The 12,998-nt window shown below is 33.9% G+C and overlaps 2 pseudogenes; both read right to left on the bottom strand.

Moving 5' to 3' along the window:
• Positions 1-495: 495 nt before the first annotated feature.
• Positions 496-1,427, bottom strand: LOC140690425 (olfactory receptor 14C36-like; annotated as a pseudogene).
• A 9,471-nt stretch (positions 1,428-10,898) lies between these two features.
• On the bottom strand, positions 10,899-11,836 carry LOC140690422 (olfactory receptor 14C36-like; annotated as a pseudogene).
• Between the last annotated feature and the right edge of the window lie 1,162 nt (positions 11,837-12,998).

Below are 12,998 nucleotides of genomic sequence, written 5' to 3'. Positions count from 1 at the left end.
CAAGAGAAACTGAGGGTTGTTTTATGGGTCCGATGTGTCGGTTTTGCAAGATGAAAAGAGTTTGGGAGATGGATTGTGATGATGGCTTCACAACAGTGTGGATGTTTTTAACACCATTCAATTGTGCACTTTGAAATGGTTCAAATAGTACATTTTCTATTATTTATAATATGCCTTAATTAAAGAGTAAAAAATGTCCTGGTTATGTAATTATATCTTCAAGATGCTGAGAAGAAATTGTAATTAACCAAACAACTCTCCCTCTGTCTTTAACAACTACTAGAGAAGAAAGGCAAAGGGTGAGAGGAACTATGCATATAGAAAGAGTCTTAAATATTCTGCAATAGAAAACACAATGATTATTTTAAAAGATTAATTATACAGGTCTCAATGGAGTGAATTTGGGTGAGCTTTCCAATACCTAAAACCCAGACATAAAGTTAATTATAGAAGTGTGGATCAAATTCAGGGATAAACTTGGAATGGACTTTTTTATTATTTTCCAGAATAAAAGTTTCTTAATGTAACTTTCTTCACAGCTTCTTTTACCTGTGTGTTTCTCAAACTGTAGATGATAGGATTTAAGAATGGAGGAACTATGGTATAAAAAACAGGAAGAATCATGTCCTGAATTGTTTCAGAGTTTACCGAAGGCTTTAGGTACACAGAGAGAATAGAGCTGAGAAAGAGAGACACCACAAGAATGTGAGGGACACAGGTGGAAAAGACCTTTCCTTGCTCTCTGATTGGAAACCTTAGCACAGTGGAAAATATGTGAATATATGACATAGTAATAAAGATAAGGCAGCCCCCAGTAACCACAATGGCAGAAAAAAGAATTAAAAGGAAATAGCTGGAGGTATCAGAGCAGGAGAGCCTCAGCAGAGAGGGGACATCACAGAAGAACTGACGGATCACATTGGACTGACAGAAGGTCAGCTGGAATGTTTGACCTGTGTGCACACCTGCACAGACAAGACCACTGAGCAAGGAGGCGAGTGTCGTTTGGACACAGCATTGGTGGCTCATGACAACTGGGTAGTGGAGGGGCTGGCAGATGGCCACGTAGCGGTCTCGGGCCATAATGGTGAGGAACACCAGCTCCACATAGGCAAAGTAAATGACCAGGAAAACCTGGGTTGCACACCCAGCCACTGAAATGGCGCTGTTGCCAGTGAGAGAGTTGACACAGGCATTGGGGACAGTGACAGTAACATAGCACATATCTAAGACAGACAGATTTCTGAGGAAGAAGTACATGGGCATGTTAAGTTTCTGGTCAAGCGTGGTGACAGTGACAATGAGAAGATTCCCTAACAAGGTAACCAAGTAGATCAGAAGGAACAGCATGGAGTGCAGGAGCCGTAACTGCCATCTTCAGCAAAGTTCATGAGGAGAAACTCAGTCACTGTGGTGGAGTTGGCCATCTTTTGGAAAAGGTGGTTGATCTGGAAAATAAAAGGGATAAACCCCATGAGACACAGGGCTCAAGAAAAATAATTAATGCAGTTTCCTTAAATATTTTATTTGAACATGGGCTTCTCTATCTCATACAGCTGGTCTTTATATGCATTAAATGTCCACCATTAAGACTTTTGATCTGTCCATCTTATTGTCATCACTGAGTAGTTAACATTGCAAAGTGCTAAGAATGGGACTCTCCAATCTCATTATTTGGTTACAACATGTAGAGTTATTATTTTTTCAGTAATATCCAGCCCTCTGAGATTCATTATGTTAATGAAGATTTATCACTTTGTACATAGATAGATAGATAGATAGATAGATAGATAGATAGATAGATAGATAGATAGATAAGTAGAGATAATTCAGAGTCAGTTCTCAAAGACAGTTTTTATTTTTGATTTGGAGTTGTATCCCATGTCTAGTTGGATACTGACCCACAGTTGAATTTCATCTTGACCTTCTACAATGTGCTGGCTGTGGATCAACAAGATGCCATAAACTCTTCAAATCAGTCTTTAGCGATAAACACAAAAGTTGAGATTAAGAATTTCCACATTTAGATTTTGAGTGTCATTTTAAAGTGTTATTTTGCTATAAATGTATTTGAATTCTTTCAAAGTATTGTTACTCAAGAAGATTTCAGAGGATATTGAAAATGGTCTTCACTACAGTTATTTCAAGAGGCACTGGTCTCAGTGACGTAAACTTGGGTAGAGAAGATTTCTTATGTGGTTATGTGAAGAAATAAGTACTAAATTTTATTATTAGGTATTTCATAGATGATTATGTCTACACTCCTATTCTAAATTTGAGTATTTTTAAATCTTATATGGTTGTAATAAAATAACTAGAGTTACTTTTCTGTGTGTATCTTCAGAATGTAATTTCCATCAACAAATTCAATTTCTTCTACAGATACATTTGCTATTTAAAGTTACACTTAATTTTGGAAACAAAAAGGTTTCCTCCTGCAAAACAATAATCTGAAAGTTTCACATTCTAAGCACAAGTTCCTTATCATTTATACTTGTTTATTCCTAGCAAATTATTATTTTACTATTTATTAATACTCTGTGATTTAATTCCTTCTCTTCTGTGCCTGAATGCCACATTTGCTGCCAATTTAGTATCACCATGTAAATAACAGTAATACACATGATTATTTGGTAAAATGTCCATAGAGAAATATATTTTACCACAAAATTTAAATATCATCATTAATATGAACAGTTGCTAATGAAGATTTGATCTCAGCCCTTTTACCTAATGGTGACTTCTGTTTCTGTCTGCAAAGTGGTGTGTCTTGGTCTTGTTGATTTTTTTTCATTGCTTTTTTTCCCATTTCAGTTGTGATCATTTATTTTAAAAGTATTACCTGTACTTTCTAGTAAAATTTTAGTTCTGCACATATCATTTCTGAAACATTTTTGAGGAATTATGGGTCTGTGAGGAGTCTGTTTCTTCTGCAGTCCAAAAACTTTTTCCTCTTCAGCATCTTCACACATTAACTAAAATCTCCCACACAGAAGACACTTTCTCATCAGTGTTTCTAGGGCATAACAGAAAATACATGTTTTTTCCAAGGTTGTATTTTTCTTGGCCAGTCCCAAGTATTTATCTATTACTTTGCACAGCAAAAGTGTGAAATTTAAGTGCTTTTGTAAAAATGTATAGAGAATCTTATATAAAGTTCCATTCTCCACTTGTCCCCTATGTAATATCAAAGCTCTCACCTCTGCCACCTTCTCAATTTCAAAATACACTCAGAACTTTTTATAGTTTCAGTCATGAGTGCATACATCTAAGTTACTAAAAAGGTGCATTTAAAGATAACTGATTGACTACTGACATTCTTCTAATGCTGTATTGCACAGATAACTAGCTCTCAAAGGAATTATATTTTTTCTTAATTACCTTAAATTAATAAATTGCATAGTGTCTAAAATAATCAAACTCATGCCAACATGTGACAAGTATAAGCTAGGGTCTTCGTCTAGCAATATTTTTTATTTATTTTTTTATTTTTTTATTTTTTTATTTTTTTTAAACATTTTTATTGATTCATAATCATTTTACAGTGTTGTGTCAAATTCCAGCGTTCAGTACAATTTTTCAGTCATACATGGACATATACACACTCATTGTCACATTTTTTTCTCTGTGATTTATCATAACATTTTGTGTATATTTCCCTGTGCTATACAGTGTAATCTTGTTTATCTGTTCTACAATTTTGAAATCCCAGTCTATCCCTTCCCACCCTCTACCCCGCCCCCCACCCCAGTAACCACAAGTCTGTATTCTCTGTCCATGAGTCCATTTCTGTCCTGTATTTATGCTTTGTTTTTGTTTGTTTGTTTGTTTTTGTTTTTTAGATTCCACATATGAGCGATCTCATATGGTATTTTTCTTTCTCTTTCTGGCTTACTTCACTTAGAATGACATTCTCTAGGAGCATCCATGTTGCTGCAAATAGCAATATTTTTTAAAACAAATTACCCATAACCATTTAAAAATTTTTCCAGATGCTGGGATTTTGGTTAAAGAAAGAAACTATCATCTTATGTTAGGTGCTTGATTCCAATGATGGTAAAATATAATACTTAAAAACAAAAATGAATATCTAAAATTAAAAAATAATGGATCCTATGTCCTTGGAGAATGTCATTCTAAACGAAGTAAAAGAAAGGAAAATATAATATGAGATCGCTCATATGTGGAATCTAAACAAAAAAGAAAAAAGAAGAAGAAGAAAGAAAGAAAGAGAGAAAGAAAGAGAGGGAGACAAGAGAAAAGTACAAAACAGAAGCAGACTCATAGACATAGAATACAAAGTTGAGGTTGCCACAGGACGGGGGGGTGGGAAGGGACAGCATGGGAGTTTGAAATTTGTTGATACTGACAGGTATATACAGAATAGATAAGTAAGATTATACTGTACAGCACAGGGAAATATATACAAGATCTTGTGGTAGCTCACGGTGAAAAAGAATGTGGCAATGAATATGTGTATATTCAAGGAAAACTGAAAAATTGTGCGCTACACTGGAAATTGACACAACATTGTAAACTGAATATAATTCAATAAAATTAAATTAAAAAATGGTAGATCCTAAAAAAAATAGTAGTAGGGAATTCATAAGACTTCTCTCTTTTCCAAAATATTAAATGAAAAATTAAGATATATTTTTAAAACTTGTTAAAGTGACATAGAACTAAAAAGACAATGTCCCCTACTATTTCTCTTTCCAATTGCACTTGGCAAATTTTCCCTAGTTTGAACACAACTTAATAGACATACTTTTTAATTTATGTGACAAAATTATAACTTGAAAATTCCTTGCTTATTTGACTATTTTTTATGCATAAGTACCATAGGGAACATTCAGCTTTCACAGCCTAAGGCAGTAGTCTCATGTAAGAATAAAATACAAAAGAAATAAACATACAAGCTACTTTTTTACTCTCATTTTAGACCTCACATACTTTAAACAGTTAAATATAAATGCATTTTATTTTCAAAAAAGTCAGAATTTAGTAAAATCATATGGTTTAATAATATTTTAATTATATATTTTAAATTCCAACTTCTAAGAATATGCCCAAAGGAAAGGAAATCAGTCATCGTGAAGAATCTATCTCATGCCAACGCTTATTGCGGCTTTATTCACAATCATTGAGATATGAAAACAGTTTAAATGTGCTACCAGGAAAGAAAGGAAACAAAAAAAATCTGTGTGCATGTGTGTATGCGTATGTATACACACAATGGGATATTATTCAGCCATGAAGGGTACCCTGCAATTTGCAAAGACATGAATGAACCTGGAGAGCATTATGCTATGTGAAATAAGCAAGACAGAGAAAAATAAATACCAATAATGTATACTATCACATATATAAAATCGAATTAAAAACAAAATTTTATAGAAACAATAGAATGGTGGTTGCCAGGGCGAAGGCAAAGGGAAATGGGTCAAAGGGTACAAACGTTCAATCTGAAGAATTAGTTCTAAAGATCTAGTGTAGAGCATAGTGATTATAGTTTAAAATATGTTCTTGCATACCTGAAAGTTGCTTAAGCATTGTCGTAAGAAAAAGTTACCCATGTGAGGTGATGAATGTACCTATTATCTTGATACTGGCAATCAGTCTACAATGGATGTGTATATATACCATCTAGTTGCACAGATAAAGAAAGAGATAAATTCCAACAGTCTTAAATTATTATTTGTTTACCCTAAAGTTGATTTTTCCTTAGGTTCATCTGGAAATCCTGTACACATGGTTCTGAGGATTTTCCAAGTATATGGAATATAGATGTTTGAAAATAAGAATTTTAAATCCATAGGAACAGTATAAAGAAACACTTATCAGCAGGATGTTAAACATGAGCAGATCACACTCCCCGGTGTAACTATTGTGTCAACACAATGATAGCAGAGACTATAAGACATTTGATAAGAATTATCTGCGCTTGCTCCTATTCTTTTAATGGGTCAACTTACTCTTTTAAAAAGTTATTTATTATTTCGTAGAGTAAAGTAAGTGGGGCCATTGCATTGATATTCTAGCCATACTTTCAATTTTGAAAATGTTCATTTCTAAAACAATAGTAAAAGCACAAATGAAGCAAAAAATCTCCTGAAGAAACAGAGTGTGATGGGAAAGTAAAGAAGTTAGGAAGACATTAATAACAGTAGAGACCAAAAAGTACTTACTTTAGAGTACTGCATGTTCTTATCTATGAGGGTACATATGTTTCTTTTGTTAAATTTTCCAAATCACGGTCTTTAAGATGGATTGACCAAATTTGCCCATGTGATAAGTTTTGAGAAAATTTTCATATGAAAAAAGCATCGATTTTTTGTGGACGTAGGCCAGTCACGTTCTGCTTTCTCTGAAAATATGGACATAGCTGTCATCACTTCAAAGCCTCTGGGAAGATAATCTTTGTGATTGAATTTTGGTCAGTTGCCCAAGGGTAATTTCAAGCTGGTAACAATCTCTACAGCACGGGTGAGGCCCAATTAAAATGAGACCCAATTAAAGAAGACAAGGGCTGACCAACTAGAAGTGTGTTACAGATAAGTGTGTGTAAATAATTAATAAATTAATAAAATAATAGAAGTAGGGAATGTACATGCATTTTTATCCTTCAAAGTTTGTATTGGGGGCATCTCTGTGATCTTAATGATACTGTTATATATTTTAGGGGACCCAGATAACTTGTGTCTGCCTTGGTCTGGGCAAATGACACGACCTCAGTCACTGGCTTTGTAAAATATAATTTTATTTGTATCTGTTGTGTTGAATTGAGAGAAATTGAGATGACTCTGTCAAAGTTTCCACTGAGCTGCAGGAAAGCTGAGGGCCACATGTTGAGTAGCAACAAGCCAGTAATGAAAGTAATATCTAAGCTTTTAATCACTTCCTATGATGGTACAAATGAAGGATGAACTAGAGAAAGCACTGACTGTGCTATGTTTGTGGCCATTGGTCATGGGCCAGAAGAATCAGCACATATGTGCAGGTCATACCACTTTTCAGGGGGCCCAAACAAAACGTTCTTGCAGCTGTATTGGCTGGGACCCGGGGAGGAAGAAAAGGGGGGAGTAGGATTAGAAAGTATGGGATACTTGAGTAAAGTGTCTTGAAGATTTCTCCTCTTCCCCCTTATAAGGAAGGCGGATGTAACAGAGGTCTAAAGTGAATGCATTTGAGCCAAAATGTAGTCACGTATGATAGCACGGCCAAACCAGATTCCAACTGAGTCACTGAGCACAAGCTTTTTCAGGGACTGCAATGTAATGACTGTGCATCAAGTCTGGTGTGGGAATGGCATGTTTTTCCGGTGAGGTCAACCAAGTAAAGTCCTGTAATGGTCAATGGTTGGCCTGAAAGACACACTCATTGATATCTGACCAAAAACCAAACCCCTCAAAATCACTGGCCATCATCCATTTGAAAATTGTACTTACTGTACAATGTGGAACATTTAGTTGTTAATTTGAGCTGCTATGAAAATAAATGAGTTAAAGTAATGTCTGTAGATTAACATCCATAAAAATCTTAAAAGGCGGGTCCCATTGTTACTGCTTTGTATCAAACTCAGATGCCAAGATTGAGTGAGGTCAGTGATCTCCCAAAAGACATTGAGGGTGGAAAAAAGGACATACCTGGGCTTTGAACTCATGCCTTTCTAACTACAATGCTTACTATACTCTAGCATCTTATTGTTTACTTCCTCTATTTTACTAATTATTCATAATATCTATACAGTTGTAGCTAAACCAAAACAGCCAAAATTGTAAAGAGAACTGGATAGATTATTGATACTAATTTGATTTTTAATACAATGCTCTATAAATCCAGCAGATTAAGTAGACCAGAATAAGCAATATGAATCTACGGTTATGAAAATAAATTTACTAATTTTGATTCCTTTTATATACAAAAAGACAGAGTGGAAGAGATATTGAGAGAAAATTCAAAATTTAACAACATAAGATATACAATGTTTATTTATAAATTATGTTCTTTTGCTATACACACACACACACACATATATATTCCCCACTGCGTATGAAATTGGCCATTTTCTCTATCTGTCTAGATCTGTCTATCTTATATCTGTTTATATCTATCTAACAATCTATCTTCATGTATCAGCTATTCTTCCATCAAGCTTAATAACTGTATTGTTTGACGATTTTGATGCTTATTTTACTCTTGTCTACTCATCCATCAGATTATTCAAGTAGATATTTTTTTAATTCTCTTTAGAGAATCCAATATTGTTTTATTATTTATTTGTTTATTTATTTATTTATTATTGATATTTTTTCAGTTTGACATCAGTCGTTCTGTAGGGAAAAGGGCAGGTTCCACATTACATGTAAGAAAATTAATTCTCAATAATGAGTGCAAGTTTGAGAAGCTGGTTTGAGTTAATTCTAGGAATCAAAACCAGAATGTATTGCATTGTATAAATCTCAGGAATATTTAACACATAAATGACCTATTTGCCTAATGGGAGTATGTGTATTTAGGTGTATTGTATATGAAATACAATGAACGTTTTTTTCAAATGGATTTGGATTTCATAATGTGTTTATTAATAAAATTTCATAAAACAAAAAAATCTTGAAAAAAATGTACGTAGACTGATAATTTCAAAGTCATCAGCATGTTGTGAGTTTCTTTTTAAGTATTTCAATAGAGTTGATAATTATGTATTGAAAACCAATGTTAGAGTTAGCAAATACTCACTACACAATGTGTGCATTCAAATAAAAATTTGTAAACCTTGGGAAATACTACTAAAGCAGGTATATCATCAGTTTTCCTATCTCTAAATCTGAGGTGGGTAATACTGAACCAGGGATATACTGTTAGTCTTCACTACCACCATTTACAGATACACTGGTCTAAGTGATTCACCTCAGTAGAGAGGAATTCTATGTGGTCGTTCTGTAAAAAATTCTTTGAGAAAATAAATAATAAAATTTTACTACGATAAATATTGCAAATGACTCATCTACACCCCTACACAACCTAGAGTCAATCTCATTAAATCTTGTATGATTTTAATAAAATAATTTGAGATTTTTTTTCTTGATTTATCTTCTGAATGTTAATCATGGCACCCTTTCTCAGCCTCTCTGTGATAATGCTGCTTCAGTCTTTCCCTCTGAAAAAATTCGATATTTCTACACACTCCTATGAAACATAACAAGAAAAATCCCCCCATTCCATCCCTCTGATGCACAAAGGTGAATTATCACAGGAGAGATAGCAATACAAGTTTAAAGCACTCAAGAATAAGCTTCATGAAGGGTTCTGAATTTCATTCAGAATATAAAGTCCTCAGCCACATAGAAAATCTCAGTTCATTCTAAGTATGAATCTTGGAGCATAGTTACTCAAAACATGAAGCCAACAAGAAGGTAAAAGCAACACAAGTGTCCATCAAAAGACGAACGGATAAAGAAAATGTGGCGTACTTACAGTGAAATGTTTTTCACCTTTAAATAGGAAGACAATTGTAACATACGTTCCATCATTGGTGAAACTTAAGGACGTTATGCTAAGTTAAATCAGCCTCTCACAAAAAGGCAAATACTCTATCATGCCACTTCTATGAAGTACTCAGAGTCAGCTAATCTATTGAGACAAATATAGAATGGTGCACCAGTATATTTTCTCAATTTTTATTAATTGTTTTAAATAATATAGTTATGTTTTCCTACTTTTTAACTGTATGTCAAAATATAATTAATTTTCTGGTATTCATATTTTTCTTCCACTTAATAATTTTAGAAGGTATTATTTCTTCCCCATTTTCTCTGTTACACAATTTACCTTAGATAATTTGATCCTAAGCATGTACCAAAGTGGTTATGAACCAATGAGAGTAGTTTGGAAACAAAAACTTTAATAAAAATTAATAAAATTAATGCAAATTCCATGTATATTATAGACAACATTTATTTATATTTTTCACACGTGTGTGTTATTCTGCAGCATGTTATTTACATAGATATTTCAAATTTCACTGTCTAAATACAGATAGCACAGCCTGCAAATTACTTATATATTTGATTTGCTAAGGATTCCTTTGAGATATTATTGATATTGTTAATAATTAATGAATAGCAGACATATATAATCTAAAATGATCCACATCATATATCTTGGAACATACTTATTCATTAAAAGTAGAGCTGCTAGCTTTAACAGAGATTAAATAAAAAGGGTAATATAAAACACAATGATTATTTAATAGGATTAATTATACAGGTCTCAATAGAGTGAATTTGGAGGGAGCAGTCTAATACATAACACCCAGACAGAAGTTATTTTACACACATTGAATCTCATTCAGTGATGTTGGGATAAAATGATGTGATTTATTATTTTCCAAAATAAAAGTTTCTCTGTTTTTAAATTTTATTTTATTGAGTTATAGTCAGTTACAATGTTGTGTCAATTTCCAGTGTAGAGCACAATTTTTCAGTTATACAAGAACACACATATATTCATTGTCACATTCTTTTTCACCATGGGCTACCACAAGATCTTGTATATATTTCCCTGAGCTATACAGTATAATATTGTCTATCTATTCTATATATACCTGTCAGTATCTACAAATTTCAAACTCCCAGGTTGTCCCTTCCTACCCTTCTCCTCCTTGGCAAACACAAGTTTGTATTCTACGTCTATGAGTCTGTTTCTGTTTTGTATTTGTGTTACTTTTTTTTTAGATTCCACATATGAGCGATCTCATATGGTATTTTTCTTTCTCTTTCTGGCTTATTTCACTTAGAATGACATTCTCCAAGTACATCCATGTTGCTGCTAATGGCATCAAGTTGTCATTTTTATGGCTGAATAGTATTCCATTGTATAAATATATCAAATCTTCTTTATCCAGTCATTTGTTGATGAAAGTTTCTTAACAAAACTTTCTTCACAGCTTCTTTTACCTGTGTGTTTCTCAAACTGTAGATGATAGGATTTAAGAATGGAGGAACTATGGTATAAAAAACAGGAAGAATCATGTCCTGAATTGTTTCAGAGTTTACTGAAGGCCTTACATACACAAAGAAACCAGAACTGAGAAAGAGAGACACCACAAGAATGTGAGGGACACAGGTGGAAAAGACCTTTCCTTGCTCTCTGATTGGAAACCTTAGCACAGTGGAAAATATGTGAATATATGACATAGTAATAAAGATAAAGCAGCCCCCAGCAACCACAATGGCAGAAAAAAGAATTAAAAGGAAATAGCTGGAGGTATCAGAGCAGGAGATTCTTAGCAGAGAGGGGATATCACAGAAGAACTGATGGATCACATTGGACTGACAGAAGGTCAGCTGGAATGTTTGACCCGTGTGCACACCTGCATAGACAAGACCACTGAGCAAGGAGGCGAGTGTCATTTGGACACAGCATTGGTGGCTCATGACAACTGGGTAGTGGAGGGGCTGGCAAATGGCCACATAGTGGTCTCGGGCCATAATGGTGAGAAACATCACCTCCACATAGACAAAATAAATGACCAGGAATACCTGGGATGCACACCCAGCCACTGAAATGTCACTGTTGCCAGTGAGAGAGTTGACACAGGCATTGGGGACAGTGACAGTAACATAGCAAATATCTAAGACAGACAGATTTCTGAGGAAGAAGTACATGGGCATGTTAAGTTTCTGGTCAAGCGTGGTGACAGTGACAATGAGAAGATTCCCTAACAAGGTAACCAAGTAGATCAGAAGGAACAGCATGGAGTGCAGGAGCCGTAACTGCCATCTTCAGCAAAGTTCATGAGGAGAAACTCAGTCACTGTGGTGGAGTTGGCCATCTTTTGGAAAAGGTGGTTGATCTGGAAAATAAAAGGGATAAACCCCATGAGACACAGGGCTCAAGAAAAATAATTAATGCAGTTTCCTTAAATATTTTATTTGAACATGGGCTTCTCTATCTCATACAGCTGGTCTTTATATGCATTAAATGTCCATCATTAGACTTTGGATCTGTCCATCTTATTGCCACCACTGAGTACTTAACATGGCAAAGTGCTAAGGATGGGACTCTCCAATCTCATTATTTGGTTATAACATGGAGAGTTATTACTTTATTCAATAATATCCAGCCCACTGTGGTTTGTTATTTTAATGAAGATTTATCACTAGATAGATAGATAGATAGATAGAGATACTTCCAAGTCAAGTCTCAATGACAGTTTTTAGCATTTATTTAGAATTGTACCCCATGTCTAGTTGGATATTGAAACAACAAGTTGAAGTTTAGCTTAATGTCTTACAGAATGTTGACTGTGGATCAACAAGAGTTCATAACTTCTTCAGATTAGTCTTTGGGGATAAGCACAGAAACTGAGATTAAGAATTTCCATGCTTGTGTTTGTGTCACTTTTTAGTATAATTTTCCTGAAATCCATTTTAATTCTTTTTAAATTACGCCTCAAGAAAATTTCAGAGGAAATTGAAAATGGCCTTCACTACAGTTATTTCAAGAGACATTGGTCTAGATTAAGTAAACTTGGGTAGAGAACATTTCTATGTGGTTATGTGAGGAAATAAATACTAAATTTACTATTATAACTTTTGTAGATGATATTCTACCTTCTCATTCAAACTTGAGTAAATATCGTTAAATCTTAAATGGTTGTAATAAAATAGCTTGAGTACTTTCTGTGTATACTTCAGAATGTAAATTTCATCCTAGAAATTCAATTTTTATACAATTATATTGCCATTTAAAATCACTATTAATTTTGGCACTGATCACACAAAAAATTTTTCCTCCCACAAAACAATAATCTGAAAGTGTCACATTCTAAGCATAAATACCTTATCATTTACCTTTTCGTGTCCCTAACAAATTATTATTTTACTATTCGTTAATACTCCATGGTTTAATTTCCTCTCTTTAGTGTCTGAATACCACATTTGCCACAATTTTAATATCACCATATGAATATTAGCAGTACAGAATAGAATTTG

Source organism: Vicugna pacos, chromosome 3 (genome assembly GCF_048564905.1).
Source record: "Vicugna pacos chromosome 3, VicPac4, whole genome shotgun sequence".
NCBI lineage: Eukaryota > Metazoa > Chordata > Mammalia > Artiodactyla > Camelidae > Vicugna > Vicugna pacos.
The sequence above is the reverse complement of the archived record's forward strand: the minus strand, read 5'-3'. Positions and strand labels throughout refer to the sequence as shown.